We start from the raw sequence: 17929 nt of genomic DNA on the forward strand, positions 1-17929 counted from the left end.
TTTGACCATGGCCTTGTCTAAATATGATCAGAGTCGGTGAACTCAGGGGGCTTCCATAGCCTTGGCAGCTCATGACAAGAGCCTAGGGTGATTACTGGTGCCATAAACAAGAGTGTCAATTTGTTAAGTCAACAACAGGAGTCACTGTGCACTTACTCCTCATGTAGGATCTTTGTCCTTAGTGTGCTGTACATTGAGATTTAATGCTACAACTAGTACTCAAACAGTATTTTTCACTTTATGTTTCTGTGTGGGAGCAAACTGTTGAAATCTTTACTTAATGTATGCTAAACTGATCTTCTGTATATAAAGAGAATTGAAAATGAATCTTGATGTGAATGGAAGGGGAGAGGGAGTGGGAAAGGGGAGGGTTGCAGGTGGGAGGGACATTATGGGGGTGAAGCCATTGTAATCCATAGCTGTACTTTGGAAATTTATATTCATTAAATAAAAGTTAAAAAAAAACTGGTATTGCTGAGGAAATTATTGTAGTACAGTGGGTAAAGTCACCACTTAGAACAACCAGCATTCCATATTAGAGTGCCTGTTCAAGTTCCTGCATCTCCACTTCTGATACAGCTTCCTACTAATGCATCCTAGGAGGCAGCAGAAGATGGCTCATGTGTTTGGGGTCCTACTACCCATTAGAGGGACACAGATGGAGTTCCAAGCTCCTGGCTTCAGCCTAGACCATCCTTAGATTTTGCAAACATCATTGTAAAGCCCCATTGTATTCCTGCTAGTTGAAGGAAAAGTTTGCCCAACTGAAGTTGCATAGAGCAAAAAAATTCCAACAGAAATTTTCCTATGATGTGAAGATTCTCATTTAAATATCCACCTTTCACTAATAATAAGTCATGGTATTTCAACTAATTCCAAGCTTATACAACTCCTTATTCAAGATCCATTAAAAATGTGCAAATTAAGGGCCAGCACTGCAGTGTGGTGGGGAGGCCTCCACCTGCAGTGCCGGCATCCGATATGGGCGCTGGTTCAGATCCCAGCTGCTCCATTTTTGATCTGGCTCTCTCTGTGGCCTGGGAAAGCAATAGAGAATGGCCCAAGTACTTGGGCCCCTGCACCCACGTGGGAGTCCCAGAAGATGTTCCTAGCTCCTGGCTTCAGATTGGCACAGCTCCAGCCATTGCAGCCATCTGGGAAGTGAACCAGTGGATAGAGGACCTCTCTCTCTCTTCCTTTGCCTCTGCCTCTGCCTCTGCCTCTCTGTAGCTCCACCTTTGAAATAAATACATCTTTTAAAAAGAATATGCAAATTAAAGAATGTTATAAAATTCATTTCAATTCCAAATCACCTTAAGCTTAAGTGCAATTAAGAAAATGACATAAAGCCATTAATTTCTACCTGCTTTCAACTTTCCACACCTAGACAATGACTTGTATTCAGAAGCTACCTGATGCCTACCTTGCATTTGTTAAATCACAGCTTACATTGGTAAGAGGTAAACCAGAGAAATGATACACTGATATCTATGTGATTTAAAGAATGAAGCCAGGACCAGCATTGTGGCATAGCAGGTAAAACCGCCACCTGCAATGCCAGCATCCCATGTGGTTGTCAGTTCGAGTCCAAGCTGCTCCACTTGAGATCCAGTTCCCTGCTACTGGCCTGAGAAAGGCAGCAAAGCGAAGGATGGCCTACATGGTTGGGCCCCTGCTACCTATGTGGGAGACTCAGATGAGGCTCCTGGATTCCAACTTTGGCCTGGCCCAGCCCTGACCATTACAGTCATCTGAGGAGTGAACCAGCAGATGGAAAATCTGTCTCTCTCTCTCTCTGTCTCTCTCTCCCTCTCCCTCTCTCCCTCCCTTCCTCTCTCCCTCCTTCTCCCCCTGTGGTTCTGACTTCCAAACAAATAAATAAATCTTTTGGGAAAAAAAATGAAGCCTTCCAAACAAGTGCTGTGTGCAAAAATGTCCTCTTTCTGGAAGACATGTCATATGCAGTACCTTTAACTTTATATTAGTGTAAAATCATATAACAGGGTCAGTGTAAATAAAATCATGCCATTTCATAATCTTATTGAACTGCCTTGCAGGACTACCAGAGCTGTGGCATACAGCTGTGTCAGCTGCATCAGGAATAAAGGCATGTGGCCCGTGAGGTACAGATGCGCTTAGAAATCCATCCCTTGCTCTGTTGCAAGCCTTGTATCAGTGGTAATGGACCATGGCACCTTCTTTCTAATGGACCTCCTTAACAGGGGACTCTGTAATTTGTGAACTCAGCAGATGAACTTTTAACACACACAAAGATACCATGACTGCTAGAAGTGATCCAAAGAACTATTACCCTTACTTAAAAAACAATCTCAGAATACCCACCTGCATTAGGAATTAAATATTCCAAGTCTTTCCTCCAGTCTTTCAATAGGTCATGCACAGAATAGACAAAGAAATACAGGTAGAAGAGCAAGTTGCTTAAGTAAGTGAGCATCTATTGACTTCATTTTGAAATTATCTGTTCCATCACTGACTTTCCATGTAATCCCATCCTAATCATTAGCTAACTAACAAGCAAACACTCCTCTACATACATGTAAAATTCACTTACTCAGGAAAACCTGACATATTTTTCCATTTCCATTAAGGATAGCAAAATTTTCACATTTCTCTCCCCGCCCCATCAAGCTGTGCAAAACCCATCATCCTGTGTGTACAGCAAAACAATCTCTGAATATCATAGCCAAACAAGATTGTATAGATGATATACAGTCAGTCGTAACTGACAGTACATTTAGGTTGGGAATACCAGATAAAAGTATCATACATATATGCCACCATTCTCATCTTGCCTTCAGTAACCATAACAATAACTTTAGAAATCTTTTCTTTCTAATGCATCTATAAACAATTAGCATCTCTTTGTTAAACTATAATTGCTCTTCCCACACAGCTGTGCCACAGCTCAAGAAAGAGAGCCCAACTGTTAAGACAGTTATTAATAAAATAATGCCATAACAAACTGAAAGGGCCTGGAGAGTTCCAGAAAAGCAGGTCACCCCACATCCTTTCAGAAAACCAATCCATAGACTACATCTTAAATGCTGAACTTCTCTATCCTTTTCTCAAAAATATGAATCCATAGCAGGAGACACAAGAATGTAGAGGTTGAGAACATTGCCTCTCTCACTAAACTGCAAGAGTAGGAAGTCGGCTCTTCTACTGAACAAACTGTGTGCATATTACTCAACTTCTCTGTGCCTCAGTATCCTCTTCTGTAAAATGGGGCTCATAATGGCTTATACTGTTGTGAGGACTTAAGGCTAACAGCTTTAAAGGCTTAGAAAAATGCCATTATGGGGCCAGCCCTGTGGCATAGCAGGTTAGGCCACTGCCTGAAGTGCCAGCATCCCATTTGGCCACCAATTTGAGTCCCAGCTGCTCCATTTCTTACTCAGCTTCCTGCTAATGTGCCTGGGAAAGCAATGGAAGATGGCCCAAGAGCTTGGGTGCCAGCACTCACATGGGAGACCTGGAAGAAGCTCCTGGCTCCTGGCTTGGAACTGGCCCAGCTCTGGCCATTGAAGCCATTTGGGAAGTGAATCAGCAGGTGGAGGACCCTCCTTTCTCTCTCTCTATCTCTCTCTATCTCTCTATCTCTCTCTGTCTCCCTCTGCCTCTGCCTCTCTGTCTCTGTAACTCCACCTTTCAAGTAAATAAATAAATCTTTAATAAAAAAAGAAAAATGCCATTATTGTTAAGTATTCAAGATGTTTCATTCAAGATGTTGTATTGCTTTATTTATTGTTGTATGCCTTCCCAAATAGGTTGATTGGTTTGTTTTTGCTTTGATGTTCAAAGCAACCTAAATGTCTGGCAAAGATGAGGGCTAGTATTCAAGTATGCACAAACTCCCCATTTGTATCTCAACAGCGCCATGGCTGAAGCAGAAGAAGTGACATTCTTTTCCAGGAAATAACTGCAAAGTGCCAGAGATAGTCACTGAAGGACCCAAGTCAGTTCTAAACCTTAGAGTGTTTCACCCTTCAAAGTGACACAATATAGGATGACAACATTCCCATCCCTTTCTACTTGAGAAACTCCAAAAGCCATTTGTCCCAGAAATATCTTGACATGTTAGAAGTTTTCAGCTTCAGGAAATATAACGTTCTACAGTAGAGGATTGAGATGTCAACAAATTTGACATGAAATTATGTCACGTGGTATATAGAAAAGAAATACTCCTCAAGAAGCAAACCCTGAGATGAAGTAGCCCCTATGTATATTTTAACCCACAGTTGGCCTTTATCTCTATGCATCCACAATCATACAACTTCTTTCAAAAATCCAGTGACCAACACTATAGATTCCTCACTGAATCAATTAAGCTACATTCGGTTGCCAGTAGGTCAATCTCTGACCTACAGTGGATTTACAATAAACACATTGTATTTTTCTTTTTTTTCCAAAGAAACATTTTATTTAAGGAATACAAACTTCATGCATTTCATAAGTACAATTTTAGGAATCTAGTGATTCTTCCCACCATACACGCCCTGCCACCCACATTCCCCCACCTTCCTCTTCCCTAGCTATTCCCAGTCTTATTTTTTACTAAGATCTATTTTCAATTAAATTTATACACAGAAGATTAACACTATACTAAGGAAAGAATTCAACAATTTTTAATAAAAAAAATTGCTCCTCAACAGTCAAGACAAGGGCTGTTCAAAGTCATTGCAACTTGAAGTTAATTTTACTTTTTTTTTTTTTGAGAAACTTAATTAACTTTAAAGAAGCACCCAAGAATGACACATCTTTTGTGAGCACCTGGACATAACTATAACTTATGAGACATAAGAATATCCTCCACTTAATACACTAAAATGAAATAAATCTGAGAACATTTTGCTGTTGACCCTCATAATACAACTCTTTGCCCGGGGACAGAGGTCCTGCATGGGAAGTTAGTGCAACGTGATTCCTGTTGTCAATTTAACAATTAACACTCTTATGTGTGACATAAGTGATCACCTGAGGCTCTTGCCATGAGCTGCCAAGCCTTTTGTGACCACAAACTTCATCAGTATTTAGACAGAGCCATATGCAAAGTGGAAGTTCTCTCCTCCCTTCAGAGAAAAGTACATGACAACTTCTTTCCACTGGGGTCTCACCCACAGAGTACACATTGTATTTTTCATAAAAAGACTGTAACTGGGTGGCTTACTGATCCTCAGTCCTTACTGGATCATTCCTTCTGCCATTTTCAACAGGTTGGCCTTTCTGTCCTCCCACTGTCATCTCCAGGTCACAAGATGACAGATCATAAACTCACACAGCATATTTAAAAGGAGGGGAGAGAATGAGCCTCCTCCTGGTGCTTCTCCGTACACCTTTTCCAGAAGCACCCCTCACCAAACCCCAACAGACCTGACCTTGTATTTAATTGACCAGAACTGTATCACTTAGTCAGACTGACTATAAGAAAATATGAGAAAGTATCTGGTATTCCATGGCTTTTTTATGGGAGAAGAAACAGAAGGGAGGGAAATGGCTATTGAGTAGGCAACAACAGCATCTGCTACACCTACTTATAAAGTCCTCTCCCTGATGTGCCTTCTGAAACACTATTAACCAGACTTCAAGAAACATCATGGAGCTGGCACTCTGGCATAATGGGTTAACCTGTTGCCTATAATGCCAGCATCCCATATGGGCACCATTTCAAGTCCCGGCTGCTTCACTTCTGATCCAGCAACCTGTTAATGATGATGTCCCAAGTACTTGGGCCCCTGAACCCACATGGGAGACCCAGAAGAAACTCCTGTCTCCTGGCTTTGGCCTGGCCCAGTTCTGGCAGTTGTAGCCATTTGGGGAGTGAACCAGCAGATGGAGTATCTCTCTTTGTCTCTCTCTCTCTCTCTCTCTCTGAACTCTGTCTTTCAAATAATAAATATATCTAGAAATGAAGGGAGGGGAGGGGAGGGGAGGGGAGGGGAGGGGAGGGGAGGGGAGGGGAGGGGAGGGAAGAAAAAAAGACAGTATCTGCCCAGACTCCACGCCAGGAACAGGACTTTCAGAACTTGAGATTGTGAACTGCATTGCCCTCATAATTCTGGGATCATAATAAAATCTGCTATCCCTCATGTCTTGGAGAAGAAATCTTAATCACTCCCAGAGCCCTAAAAGCAATGACCCAGCCAACAATACAAAGAGTCTGGGAGTCCTTTCAGGTCTATGGCAAGAAATATTCAAGGTAATATTTGAATTTCTTGTCTGAATAGATAATGCCCTAATGCTATCAAAGACTACTAGAGTTATGTCAGAAGAAGTTGAGATCTGGGGCTAGTGTTATCATGTAGAGGGTAAAGCTGCCGCCTGCAAAATCAACATCCCATCCCATATGGTCATCAGTTCAAGTCCAGGCTTTTCCCCGCTCATGTGCCTGAGAAAGCAGAGGAGGATGGCCCAAGTCCTTGGACCCTTTCCCCCATGTGGGAGATCTGAAAGAATTGCCACCTTGACTTCAGCCTGGCCCAACCCTGATCTTTGCTGCCATTTGGGAAGGAACCAGTGGATGAAACATCTCTCTTTCTCTGTGTGTGTATGTGTCTGTGTGTGTGTCTTTTTCTCTCTCTGTAATTCTCTCTTCCAAATAAATAAATCTTTAAAAAAAAAAAAAAAGAAGTCAGGATCCAACTTGAAAAGACTCACTAGTAAAAAATAGACAATTTGAACATCAACAAGGATAATTATTGCAATGAATTGAATATGTCAAATGTGCTTAGAATTGCAAATTGCTAAAGATGCTTTATATCAGTCATCATTGGAGGATACTAGGTCACCACTTCATTGTTGTAAAAATTGACTGGAAAAGAATCAAGCATTTATTCTATCTTTCTTTTACTAACTCTACCACTGACTACCAAATAGTAAAGGAGGGAGAGGTTCTCCCTGTAGAAGGACTTCAGTTAGGTATTTAAAGGACTGACAGGATTAGAATATCAACATTATGCAGTCCCCAATGAACTAATGATCTAAGCATTAATTATCCCCAACTGTTAATATTACAAAAAGATACTCAGATATCCTGTGTCTCCTAGTGAACAAAGACCTCTATGAGGTAGTCTGGTCAAAAAGAAAAAAAAACATTGAAAGTGAATCAGATTCATTTACAAAATTGACAAGAAGTGCATAGGAAAAGGGATATGCTGTTTAACATTTTGAAGCAAAATCGAGACCACGAGAAAAATCTGAAAATCAAATATCCCAGATTCTTCCACCAAGAAGCTGCAGGGAGAAAAAAAGTAGTAGAGGGAGAAGCCTGTAGAATATTAAATACTTGAGATACATCCACTCATGGCACTGTGTAGAGTTTATATGAATCTTGGTTCAAAGAAACCTTTATAAAATTATGTCATTTATGAAAAAACTGAAATGCAGTTTAAACACTGGCTAGGTAATTTATTATGTTAAGGAATTATAATTTGAAAATGTTTCATGCTGATATTTCAGGGTTTTTTTTTTTTCTGAGTTCTTGTCTCTTTGGGAAATGTACTGCAATATATGCAGATGAGAAAGTATCAGTTTGTGATTTGCATTCAGGTTATTTGGGGAAGAAAAAATGCTGGATGAAGCAAATTGGCAATGATTTGTGTCACTGGGCTAAGTAGTGGGTACAGGGTGATTCATTATAGTGTTCTCTCCCCTTTTGTATGTGTTTAGAATTTCTGCAGTGAACTATTTTTAAATGCTTTCCTAATTCAAAGTATTAGTATTCCAAATATAAGGGCCAGTCTGTGGTGCAGCTGGTTAAGCTGCCACTTGTGACCTCAGCATGCAATATTAGAGTGCCCATTCCAGTCTTGGCTGCTCCGCTTTCAATCCACATCCCTGCTAATGCACCTGGCAAAACAGAAGGTGATGGCCCAAGTACTAGGGTTCCTGCCATCCATGTGGAAGACCAGGATGGAGTTCCTGGCTCCTGGCTTCAGGCTGGCTAAGACATGGCTGATTAGGCCATTTGGTTCAGTGGATGGAGGAACTGTGTGTATGTGTGTCTCATTCTGCCTTTCAAATAAAAGTAACAAAAGAAATTTAAAAAAGACAAGAAAAAGAAAAAACTCATGTCATAGTGAAATCATTATTCAAATAATAACAGATTACTGTTATTTTGCCCCAGCTCACTAAGGTGGCAGAAATGAAACAAGATTGGACAATACATGGTGTTTAGTGGAATTTGGCCAGCAACCTATAAGGAAAGGACTCCTTTAAAAGGTGGGTAAAACTCAGCTTATGCTGTTCTGTTAGTTTGCTAGAGCTGCTGTGACAGAATGCCCCAGACTAAATGGCTTATACAACAGAAATGTATTTCCCATGATTCTGGAGATTGGGAGTACAAGCCGATGGTGTTGGGTTTGGTTTCTCCGTGGCTTAGACATGGACTCCTTTGTTGTATCCTCGTGTAGTCGCTTCTCTCCGCACAGGCATCTGTGATGTTTGTCCTTGAATCCAAATTTCTTCTTCTGAGAGGATCGCCAGTCGGAATTGATTCGGTCCCAGCCTAATGGACTGATTTTAACTGGATCACCCCTGTAAAGGCTTTATCTCCAAATATAGTCACATTGTGAGGTGCTGGGGATTAGTGTTTCCACATGTGACTGTGGGAGCACCAGATTCAGCCACACCAGCTGCCATACTTAGCAAAGTCACATCAAGCCCTACCATTCTGGGAGTTTGTCTGATTTATCTGACTATTCAAATTACGTCCACAAATCTGAAACAAAAACAGAATAGGTCTTCAATCAGGCTTGGTGAGGGTGCTTACTTTCAATTAGCTCCCAACAGATCTAGGCCTCTCAAAAACCCAAACCAGGTCTTAAAGATACTCTGCCTACAGGTGTGCTCCATGCAGTGGTCGCAATGCTGCTTGGGAGACCCGCATCCTGTATTGAAATGTCTGGTTCAATTCCTAGCTCCTCTACCTCTGATTCAACTTCCAGCTAATGCTCACCCTGGAAGGCAGCAGATGGTGGCTCAAGATTGAACTTTCAGTTCCTGGCTTCAGCCAGGCCCAACCCTGACTACATTTGGGCATTTGAGAAGTGAACCCATAGACTGACAATCTCTTTCTCGCTCACTCTCACTCTCAATAAAGTGACAATAAATTAAATAATAAAGAAACAAATACATTTTTATAGATATTGTGACTAGAAAAAAACAAGAGTATTTTTGTGGAAATTGCATTTTTTAAGGTCTCACAAATTTGAGGCGTGCAATTTTCCATCCAAATTCAATGAACCTGTCAGGGCTTGACAGTCAATGTCTTTCAGACTTTGCTTGAGGCTCCTCATCTCAAGCAGAGAGTGGATGTGTGCACAGGATACAAGCCCTTGCCTGCATACAAGACTGCAGACAGTCAACATGAGCCCCTCTGTGTACCATCTGCAATAACAGGGAGAGAAGAGACACCTCCTGCCATGAGCAGCAACAGAGCTTCCCCTGGACTGTCCAAAATCCCTTTAATGGCCTCCTCCCATAAACTCTCTACCTGGATTCCTTGCCAACCTCTTGCTCAAGGGTTCAACTGGAACAAGCAGAGCATTCTGTTCACAGGTGGTTTGGTTTGTCCCATTCCAAATTTTCTGGGCACCTAAACAAATTGCAGCACTCCTTCCTCTCTTACTGTGCTCTCTCCCATCAGGATGCCAATGAGACACAAAATTCTGGTTGTTTAATTGGGCATTATTTTGCTACCTTAAATGAGGTTATATTTCCAGGGACTCTCCCACCCCCACCCTTTGTGAGATCTTACTCCAAGATCTCATCTAATGGAATATATTGGCTAAGCTGGCCTTGCTGTGGACTTGAAACCAGACCACTGAAGCCTGCTGGATCCACTTGCAGTGTGCTTTATCTTCTCCCGTCAGCTAAAACATAAATACTTTTTTCCAAAACAGCTCTGCACAAATTTGTACATTTATATGAGGAAGTACAAAAGCTTATACGACATCTGCTTCCAGATATACTAAATTCTTAGCACACTGATTCCTAGATTTCTCCTCCTCATCAGCATTTATTGATTCAAAATGTCCTTGGTCTTTAATTCATCAGACTAACATAACTAGTTTCTTCATGAAACCACCAGGATTCCTGCAGCCATGACCTCTGATTAAGCTATATTTCCACCTTCCCCCAAACTTCTTGTCCAAAACAATTCCACCAAGTAAAACCTTGGAAAGGCTCACATGCAAGGCCACTGTGAAGGGGCTAAAGCAGAAGGTTTTACAGACAAAGCCTGGAAACTTACATATCAAAGAGAGCTACAGTTCACTGAAACTGGCAGAGGGAGACAGAAGAGGTCATGCAGGTGACGACAGGGTGATGAGCTGGGGGCGTCCACAAAGATCCCCAGGCAGCAGAAGTTTCCCCTATCCCCAGCTCCCCAGCCATACACTGCTATAGACATGAGTCTTGGACATCAGACATCCGGGCTTTGATGAAAGCACCTGTTGGCTAGAGCACGGGAAACTTTAGGAAGCCCTTGTCAACTGCTCCTCCTGGATGCAGCAAACTCATGGAATGAACCCAAGTGTTGGAGTCAGGCAATCTGGGTTTCTAATCCAGATTATTCTACCTGTCCTCTTTAAGCTTTAGGAAAATTATTTAACTTCCCTGAACCTCTGTGTTCTTATACATGGGCAATTCCATCAAAACTTAATTGAAAGGATTGAATGATACACTGTAGGAAGGTATCTGCCATGTGAATGTTTTCTCTTCCAGGGAAAAAAACTCCTGAGGACCAAGACATACAAGGAATCATTGACCAAGACATCTCACTCATTACCTAATACAGTAACAAGATGATCAATATCTTTAAAGAGACAAGTTTTTCTCTGGTACTAAAACAATTAGAGAAATGATTAAATTAAAGTTAATTATATAGGGCGAGAGATTATATGGGTTTTTTTTTAAGATTTATTTGTTTGAAAGTTGGAGTTACATAAAGAGAGAAGGAGAGGCAGAGGCAGAGAGAGAGGTCTTCCATCCACTGGTTCACTCCCTAATTGGCCGCAACGGCCAGAGCTACGCCAATCCAAAGCCAGGAGCCAGGAGCTTCTTCTGGGTCTCCCACATGGATACAGGGGCCCAAGGGCTTGGGCCATCCTCCACTGCTTTCCCAGGCCATAGCAGAGAGCTGGATTGGAAGTGGAACATCCGAGACTCAAATCGGCGCCCACATGGGATGCTGGCACTGCAGTCAGCGGCTTTACCTGCTACAACACAGTGCTGGCCCTGAGATTATATGTTTAATTCTTCCACCTGTCACATTTCTTTTGGAAGGTTTCTGTAATCATGGAGTATAACCAAAGCTCAGTGTTTGGAAAAAACTGCACCCATTTGTGTTTTGCAGCATTTTTTAAGTTCTGTGTAACACCATTATGCTATACTCTAGCATTCAGTGTAACACACAAGAGTGTTAGGATACAGCCTAGCTGTGCAATCCCTGGGGTAAGATCATTGATACCAGTCCACAGTTCTTATATAGGATCTGGATAACAATCAACTGTAACTCTGAACCATGGCTGCCTGAAACCCACACCATTTTAAGTAAATCAAAATCTCTGGGGACAGAACCTGGGCATCAGCCTAGTTTAAATCTCCATGGACGATTCTGATGTGCTACTCAACTTGAGAACCTCTGGTCTACACTAGCAGAAAGATGGGGATGGAAGTCCCCGGGGAAAAAGAAGACTAAGTTACCATCTGAAACTGGGGCAGCCAAGGAAATGGGCTCTAGAAATAGAACCAAGTTCATGCAGGAGAGGTCCCAGAAAAATTTCCGGTAGCTAATCTGCAAAAATCCCTTTTTAATCTAATAATAGACTTTTTTTGACCTTTTTGCAATGCTAAAAGAAAAGGCGAAATAATTTGGCAATGGAAAAATAGAAACATTATATAAATGGAGAAACAAATTTTGGTATTTTCACACACTGAGTATTAGATAATCATTTTAAATGAATTAATAATATCTACATGTATTAACATGAATAGATCTTAAAAATATAATGTTGAGTTTAAAAACCATTTAAGTAAAACTTTAAACAGAAAAAAATATATTACATATGATTTTAGATATAGAATATATGTAGCAGAAGTATACCAGTAGACCAGACAGGTTTAAAAAAATTGGATAATAGTTGCCTTTGGAAAATAGGGGAGTAGGATACAGCAATTAATTTCAATCATAAACTATAATTGAATCCTTGCTTAAGAAAAACATAGCCATAAAAGACATTATTGAAACACCTGGGGAAATTTTAATACAGAATAGGCAGTAGATAATTGCATTCAGTTATTGTTAATTTTTCAGAGATGATAATGTTATGATTTGTGTAGGGATAAACCTTATTCTTAACAGACACATACTAAAATCTATTGTTTTCTACAAGTTACTTTCAAATGTTGTAGTATGTGCACACACACACATACACACACACAAACACACAAAAACCAGACAAAAGTCACTCTAGGGGTTGGCAAACTAAAGAATGGAGGAGTCCCTAGGTGGCAGCCTGAGATAACTAGAACAGTTCATTTCCAGAATTGCAGATGAAGGTTTATTTTACCAGCTCCAAAACCCCCATTAGGAAGGTGAAGGCCAAAATCCCCAGGCTTTGTTTCCCTAGCCTAGCCATGCCTGGATGACTCCTACTACCTGCAGGACCAATCTGTCTCTCGGCACACTTTGCTTTCTGCCATTAGAACCCTAATTAACACACAAAGCAATTTTCTGTTTGTCTGTGTCCCCTACCAGCCTATGAACTTCATGAGCCTGGAAACCATGTCTCTCTTTTTTGCTTTTCTGCCAGTCCCTTATGCAATGCATAGCACATAATAACTTGTTAATAATTATCTGTTTAATTAATCTACTATGGCCACCTTCCAAAAGGAAGATGCCCCATCTCTTCTTGGCTGCTCATCCATACCACAAGACACAACAGACCCAATAAACATGTCCCTTAGAATTCATGTCTGATTAACAATGTTTGTTATATGCTGTGTACACTGTAGTCACAGCTGAAGCTGCCTCAATCCCTGTACCTATCCAACAGTGACTTTAAAAAGTGCTTATTTATGCCCATAGAAAATGCTTGCATAGTTTGATTTCATTAATCTAAATATTCTTTACTTCCTTCTCATCCAAAAGCATGTACTATCTCTCATTTACTATCTCTCTGAAGCGTAAGGATGGTGCTAGGCAGATATATTCACCAACCTCTGTCTATTTACAAGTAGAAATAAATTAGATCTGGGAACTCTATTCTTTTTTTTAGAAGATTTTATTTATTTATTTGACAGGTAGAATTACAGACAGTGAGAAAGAGAGACAGAGAGAAAGGTCTTTCTTCCGTTGGTTTACTCCCCAAAAGGCCGCAACAGCTGGAGCTGCGCCAATCCAAAGCCAGGAGCCAGGTGTTAAATATAAGAGTGGGAATAAACGAGGGAAAAGATGTACAATTTGGGACATGCTCAAGCTGACTTGCCCCAAACGGTAGAGTTAGAAACATCAGGGGATTCCAATTCAATCCCATCAAGGTGGTATGTACCAATGCCATCTCACTAGTCAAAGTGATCAATTTCTGTTCACAATTGATCATAATGATAGGACTAAGAATCAAAGGGATCACATAAACAAGACTAGTGTCTGAAAATACTAACCAATAGAATAAAAAAGGGAGAGAATGATCCAACATGGGAAGCGGGATACACAGCAGACTCATAGAATGGCAGATGTCCTAAACAGCACTCTGGCCTCAGAATCAGCCCTTAAGGCATGCAGATCCAGCTGAAAAGCCCATGAGAGTATTTCAGGCATGGAAAGCTAAGACACTCTGGCAAAAAAAAAAAAAATGACCTAAATGAAGGATCTGCGTGAGTGAGATCCCAGTGGAAAGAACAGGTCATCAAAGAAGGAGGTACCTTTCTCTGAAAGGAGGAGAGAACTTCCACTTTGACCATGGCCTTGTCTAAATATGATCAGATTCGGTGAACTCAAAAGGCTTCCATAGCCTTGGCAACTCATGACAAGAGCCTAGGGTGATTACTGATGCCATAAACAGGAGTGTCAATTTGTAAAGTCAACAACAGGAGTCACTGTGCACTTACTCCTCATGTAGGATCTCTGTCCTTAATGTGCTGTACATTGAGATTTAATGCTATAACGAGTACTCAAACAGTATATTTCACTTTGTGTTTCTATGGGGGTGCAAACTGTTGAAATCTTTACTTAATGTATACTAAACTGATCTTCTGTATTTAAAGAGAATTGAAAATGAAACACATACACACACACACACACACACACACACAGGAGTAATAGACCCAGTTTCTCTCAACCAAAAGCTCTGAAAACCCCACCTCCCACCTCATACTGAAAATCAACGTCAGGGCTGGCACTGTGGTATAGTGGGTAAAGCCACTGCCTGCAGTGCTGGCATCCCATATAGGCACTGGTTCGAGTCCCAGCTGCTCCACTTCTGAACCTGCTCTCTGCTATGGCCTGGGAAAGCAGTGGAGGATGGCCAGAGTCCCTGGGTCCCTACACCCACATGGGAAGACCTGGGGGAGGCTCTTGGCTCCTGGCTTCGGATCGGTGCAGCTCTGGCCGTTGCGGCCAACTGGGGAGTGAACCAGCAGATGGAAGACCTTTTTCTCTCTGCCTCTCCTTCTCTCTCTTTGTAACTCTGCACTTCAAATAAATAAATAAATATTTCTAAAAATATTTTATTTATTTATTTGACAGGTAGAATTACAGACAGTGAGAAAGAGAGACAGAGAGAAAGGTCTTTCTTCCGTTGGTTTACTCCCCAAATGGTTGCAACAGCTGGAGCTGCGCTGATCCAAAGCCAGGAGCCAGGTGCAGGGGCCCAAGCACTTGGGCCATCTTCTACTGCTTTCCCAGGCCACAGCAAAGAGCTGGACTGGAAGAGGAGCAACCGGGACTAGAACCAGCACCTCTTTGGGATGCCGCAGTCACAGGCGGAGGATTAACCTAGTGCGCTGGCCCCGGGAACTCTTTATTCTATAAGTCAATTATAGACTCAGGATCCAGAAATCTTGCTCCAAATAGAACACAATGCTTAGCACTAGTATCCTCACTATGAAGGTTTTCATTAGCTAAATTATTTATTATATCTGCTGCATACACTCACAAATTAAGTACATATATCTCATTCAAAATATAAGTATTATAGCCTAGCAATTAAGATGCCCACATCTCATATTGTAATTTATGTTCAATTCTCAGCTCTGGCTCCTGACTCCAACTTCCCACTAATGCAGACACAGGAAGATGGTAGTGATGGTTCAGTTGCTTGGGTTCCTGCCACCTGTGCAGAAGACTCAGCTTAAGTTCACAGCTCCTAACTTTGCCTCCTCCCCCAACACCAACCCCCATCCCTAGTTGTTACCAGCATTGGAGGAGTGAGCCAGTGTATGGGAGTTCCTTGTCTACACCCCTACATCCACTTACTAGCTGGGTCTTTCAAAACTAAAGAAGACATTTATCTGTTTGCTTTTATATCTCAAGAATTTAGCACATTGTATGCACCCTGTACTTATTCATGAATACATAAATAAAAGGAAATTATTTCAAAAAATGAAAAAAATTTTAAGAAAATGTTACATAGAGTACTCACTGCCGGGTAGCCGAGGGAATTCTCATCTCCTTTTAGTGTAGTGGCTAACAGACTGTGCAGGAAGATCAGCCTGTGAAGCTGTTATTACCACAGAAGAAATGGTGACACTGGGGAAAATGCAGGAGAGGGAGGTGAAAGACTAAAGAAATTCCTCTAAAAGAATAGCAAGTGAGGAAACATGTGAGCTCTATTGCAGCAAATAAGTGCGACTCTCATGAAATGTGAAAAGATGAAGGAAAGGAAAAAGAAAGAAGAGAAGGAAGTAGAGAAAGACCAGTACTCCACGATCAACAAAATGAGCAGGCAAGATACACTTTGGGAAGAAGGAAGTCCAAGAGTTTGATAAGCCAGACCTCCCTACCTAAATACCATCAACGTGAGAGTAAACCTTCATTAAGTGAACTCTATTTAAATGTATGACAGGAGTTTACCTTTTGTTAGTGTCGCTCCCCGTCTTCATGGAGGAACGACACAGGACCCTGCGCTGTTCTTTCTGTCTGCTCGGCCCTCCCCGGGTTTGCTGCTGGTTCTTCCCGGGTTGGCTACTATCCCTTCCACCTCCGTGGAAGGGCAGTTCCCCCTGGCCGCATTCCCCACTTCCGCAGGGGAGCGACACACCGCCGGCCGGCTTTCTCGGGGGCTGCACGGGTTCCCTTAGATGTTCCCCATAGATGTTCCTGGTGCATGCCGTTTCTCTCCTCCTTTATAGTCCTCCTCCGCCAATCCTAACTCGGCTGCCCACACGCCGAGTACGCTGCTCTCCTCCAATCAGGAGTAGGTCCTACAGTTTATTGGTTGAACTGGAGGCAGCTGCGTAGAAGCTGTTTTCTCCTCTCCCAGCGCCATATTGTGGGAGAGCAGATGCATAGAATAAGTCTTAATTCCAGTAACAGTATAGTCCGAGTTGCTCCCCACAGTTAGCTCTAATTTTTTAAATGAAGGCTCATTTAGTAATTGATCTTTTGTGCTAACAAAGATCTTCATCGATTCATTTGGTTGAAGATATAGAACATCTGCAGTCTCATTCTTTTCTCTGAAATTGTACTCAAAATTCTTGTTTCCAAGGTCTGAAATATCTTTGGTTATTTGACACCAAGAAATTTTTTTTAGTTATTTGGTATAAGGAAATTGCTAATATTTAATTCATTTCTACTTAAACTACATTAACCTACTACATGGCAAACAAATCATCATAAAAGTTAGAAAGATGTGATGTTTTTTCATTTAAAAACTATAAATAGTGCCCAATTAATATGAATACTGGGTTCAACTTATGATTTCCATGAAAGACACATATTTACTGGTCCCATCCCCTAAAAATACCTTAAATCTTTTATTTCAAGTGTTTTTTAATTAATAGTATATTTGACTTTCCTCAGAAAATAATTTGCAAAATATACAATCCACTGCATACCCTAGACTAAAATAAGAAAAACATTTTATTTTAAAGACAGAGTTTTGAACATAAACTAAAGCAGCAGTAATCTCTTGCCCCACTCATCCCCCCCAAAAAAATCCCAGTAGCTATCAGCCTTCAGGAAGGTTCCTCTATAGCAACCTGTGGCCTGCCCACGAACCTTAATTAGTTTGAGAGATCATGATATAGAGGCTCTTCAAAGTGGATAGGAGTGGTAGCTCTCTGTGGAGAAATAGAGCAAGCTTTTGTCCCAGGTAATTTAAGGAGCAGCAACAGGCTAATATGTAGACAAGAGAGGGTGTAGCATGTGGTGTGGTTCTCAGCAGAGCAGCAGGCCCCTAATGAGGCCCGGTAGTGGATAGCAGCTGGTAAACTTGGGACTCCAAATAGGAGGCTCAGAGGGCCTTTATCTGCTAACAAAAGACTGCAAATTGCTCAAAGGCCTGAGTAGGCAATGAGAACATGTTCATATGGTGAGCCAGTATATAAATTTTCAAAACAAATATTACAATATATGAATTTACATTGCAATGAGAATCAGAAGAGTTCTGTGATTGTAGACATTTTGGGTAAGAATAGGTACAAAAATTAGCTATCAAATTTTGTGTAAGAAAATCACCACCTGCTCTTCTGTCTGCTCTGGAACAAGTGGACTAAAATGCATACAGTGTGTGTTGTAGCTATTTATGCAATCATGCCACCCATTCTATCTGCATCCCAGACGACTGACAGCCAAAGCACAGTATGTTTTGTTGAGCAGTACAAAATTAATGGAATTCACACATGGTGGAATTCCTTCCTAGCTACTCAATAATAAATTAACAATCTCAAAAATCATATAAGCCAAAAG

General features: G+C 41.3%; 1 long non-coding RNA gene across 1 annotated transcript; it reads right to left on the reverse strand.

The window, feature by feature from the left end:
• Window positions 1-8309: 8309 nt before the first annotated feature.
• LOC149126551 (uncharacterized) lies at window positions 8310-16562 on the reverse strand. The gene is made up of 2 exons (XR_016233826.1): window positions 16094-16562; window positions 8310-8737 (listed from the first exon to the last, which is right to left on the reverse strand). It is a non-coding gene; the product is annotated as an uncharacterized LOC149126551 (long non-coding RNA).
• Window positions 16563-17929: the final 1367 nt, after the last annotated feature.

This window comes from Oryctolagus cuniculus, chromosome 5 (genome assembly GCF_051225735.1).
Source record: "Oryctolagus cuniculus isolate XC-2025 breed Fujian yellow rabbit chromosome 5, ASM5122573v1, whole genome shotgun sequence".
NCBI classification, from domain to species: Eukaryota; Metazoa; Chordata; class Mammalia; order Lagomorpha; family Leporidae; genus Oryctolagus; species Oryctolagus cuniculus.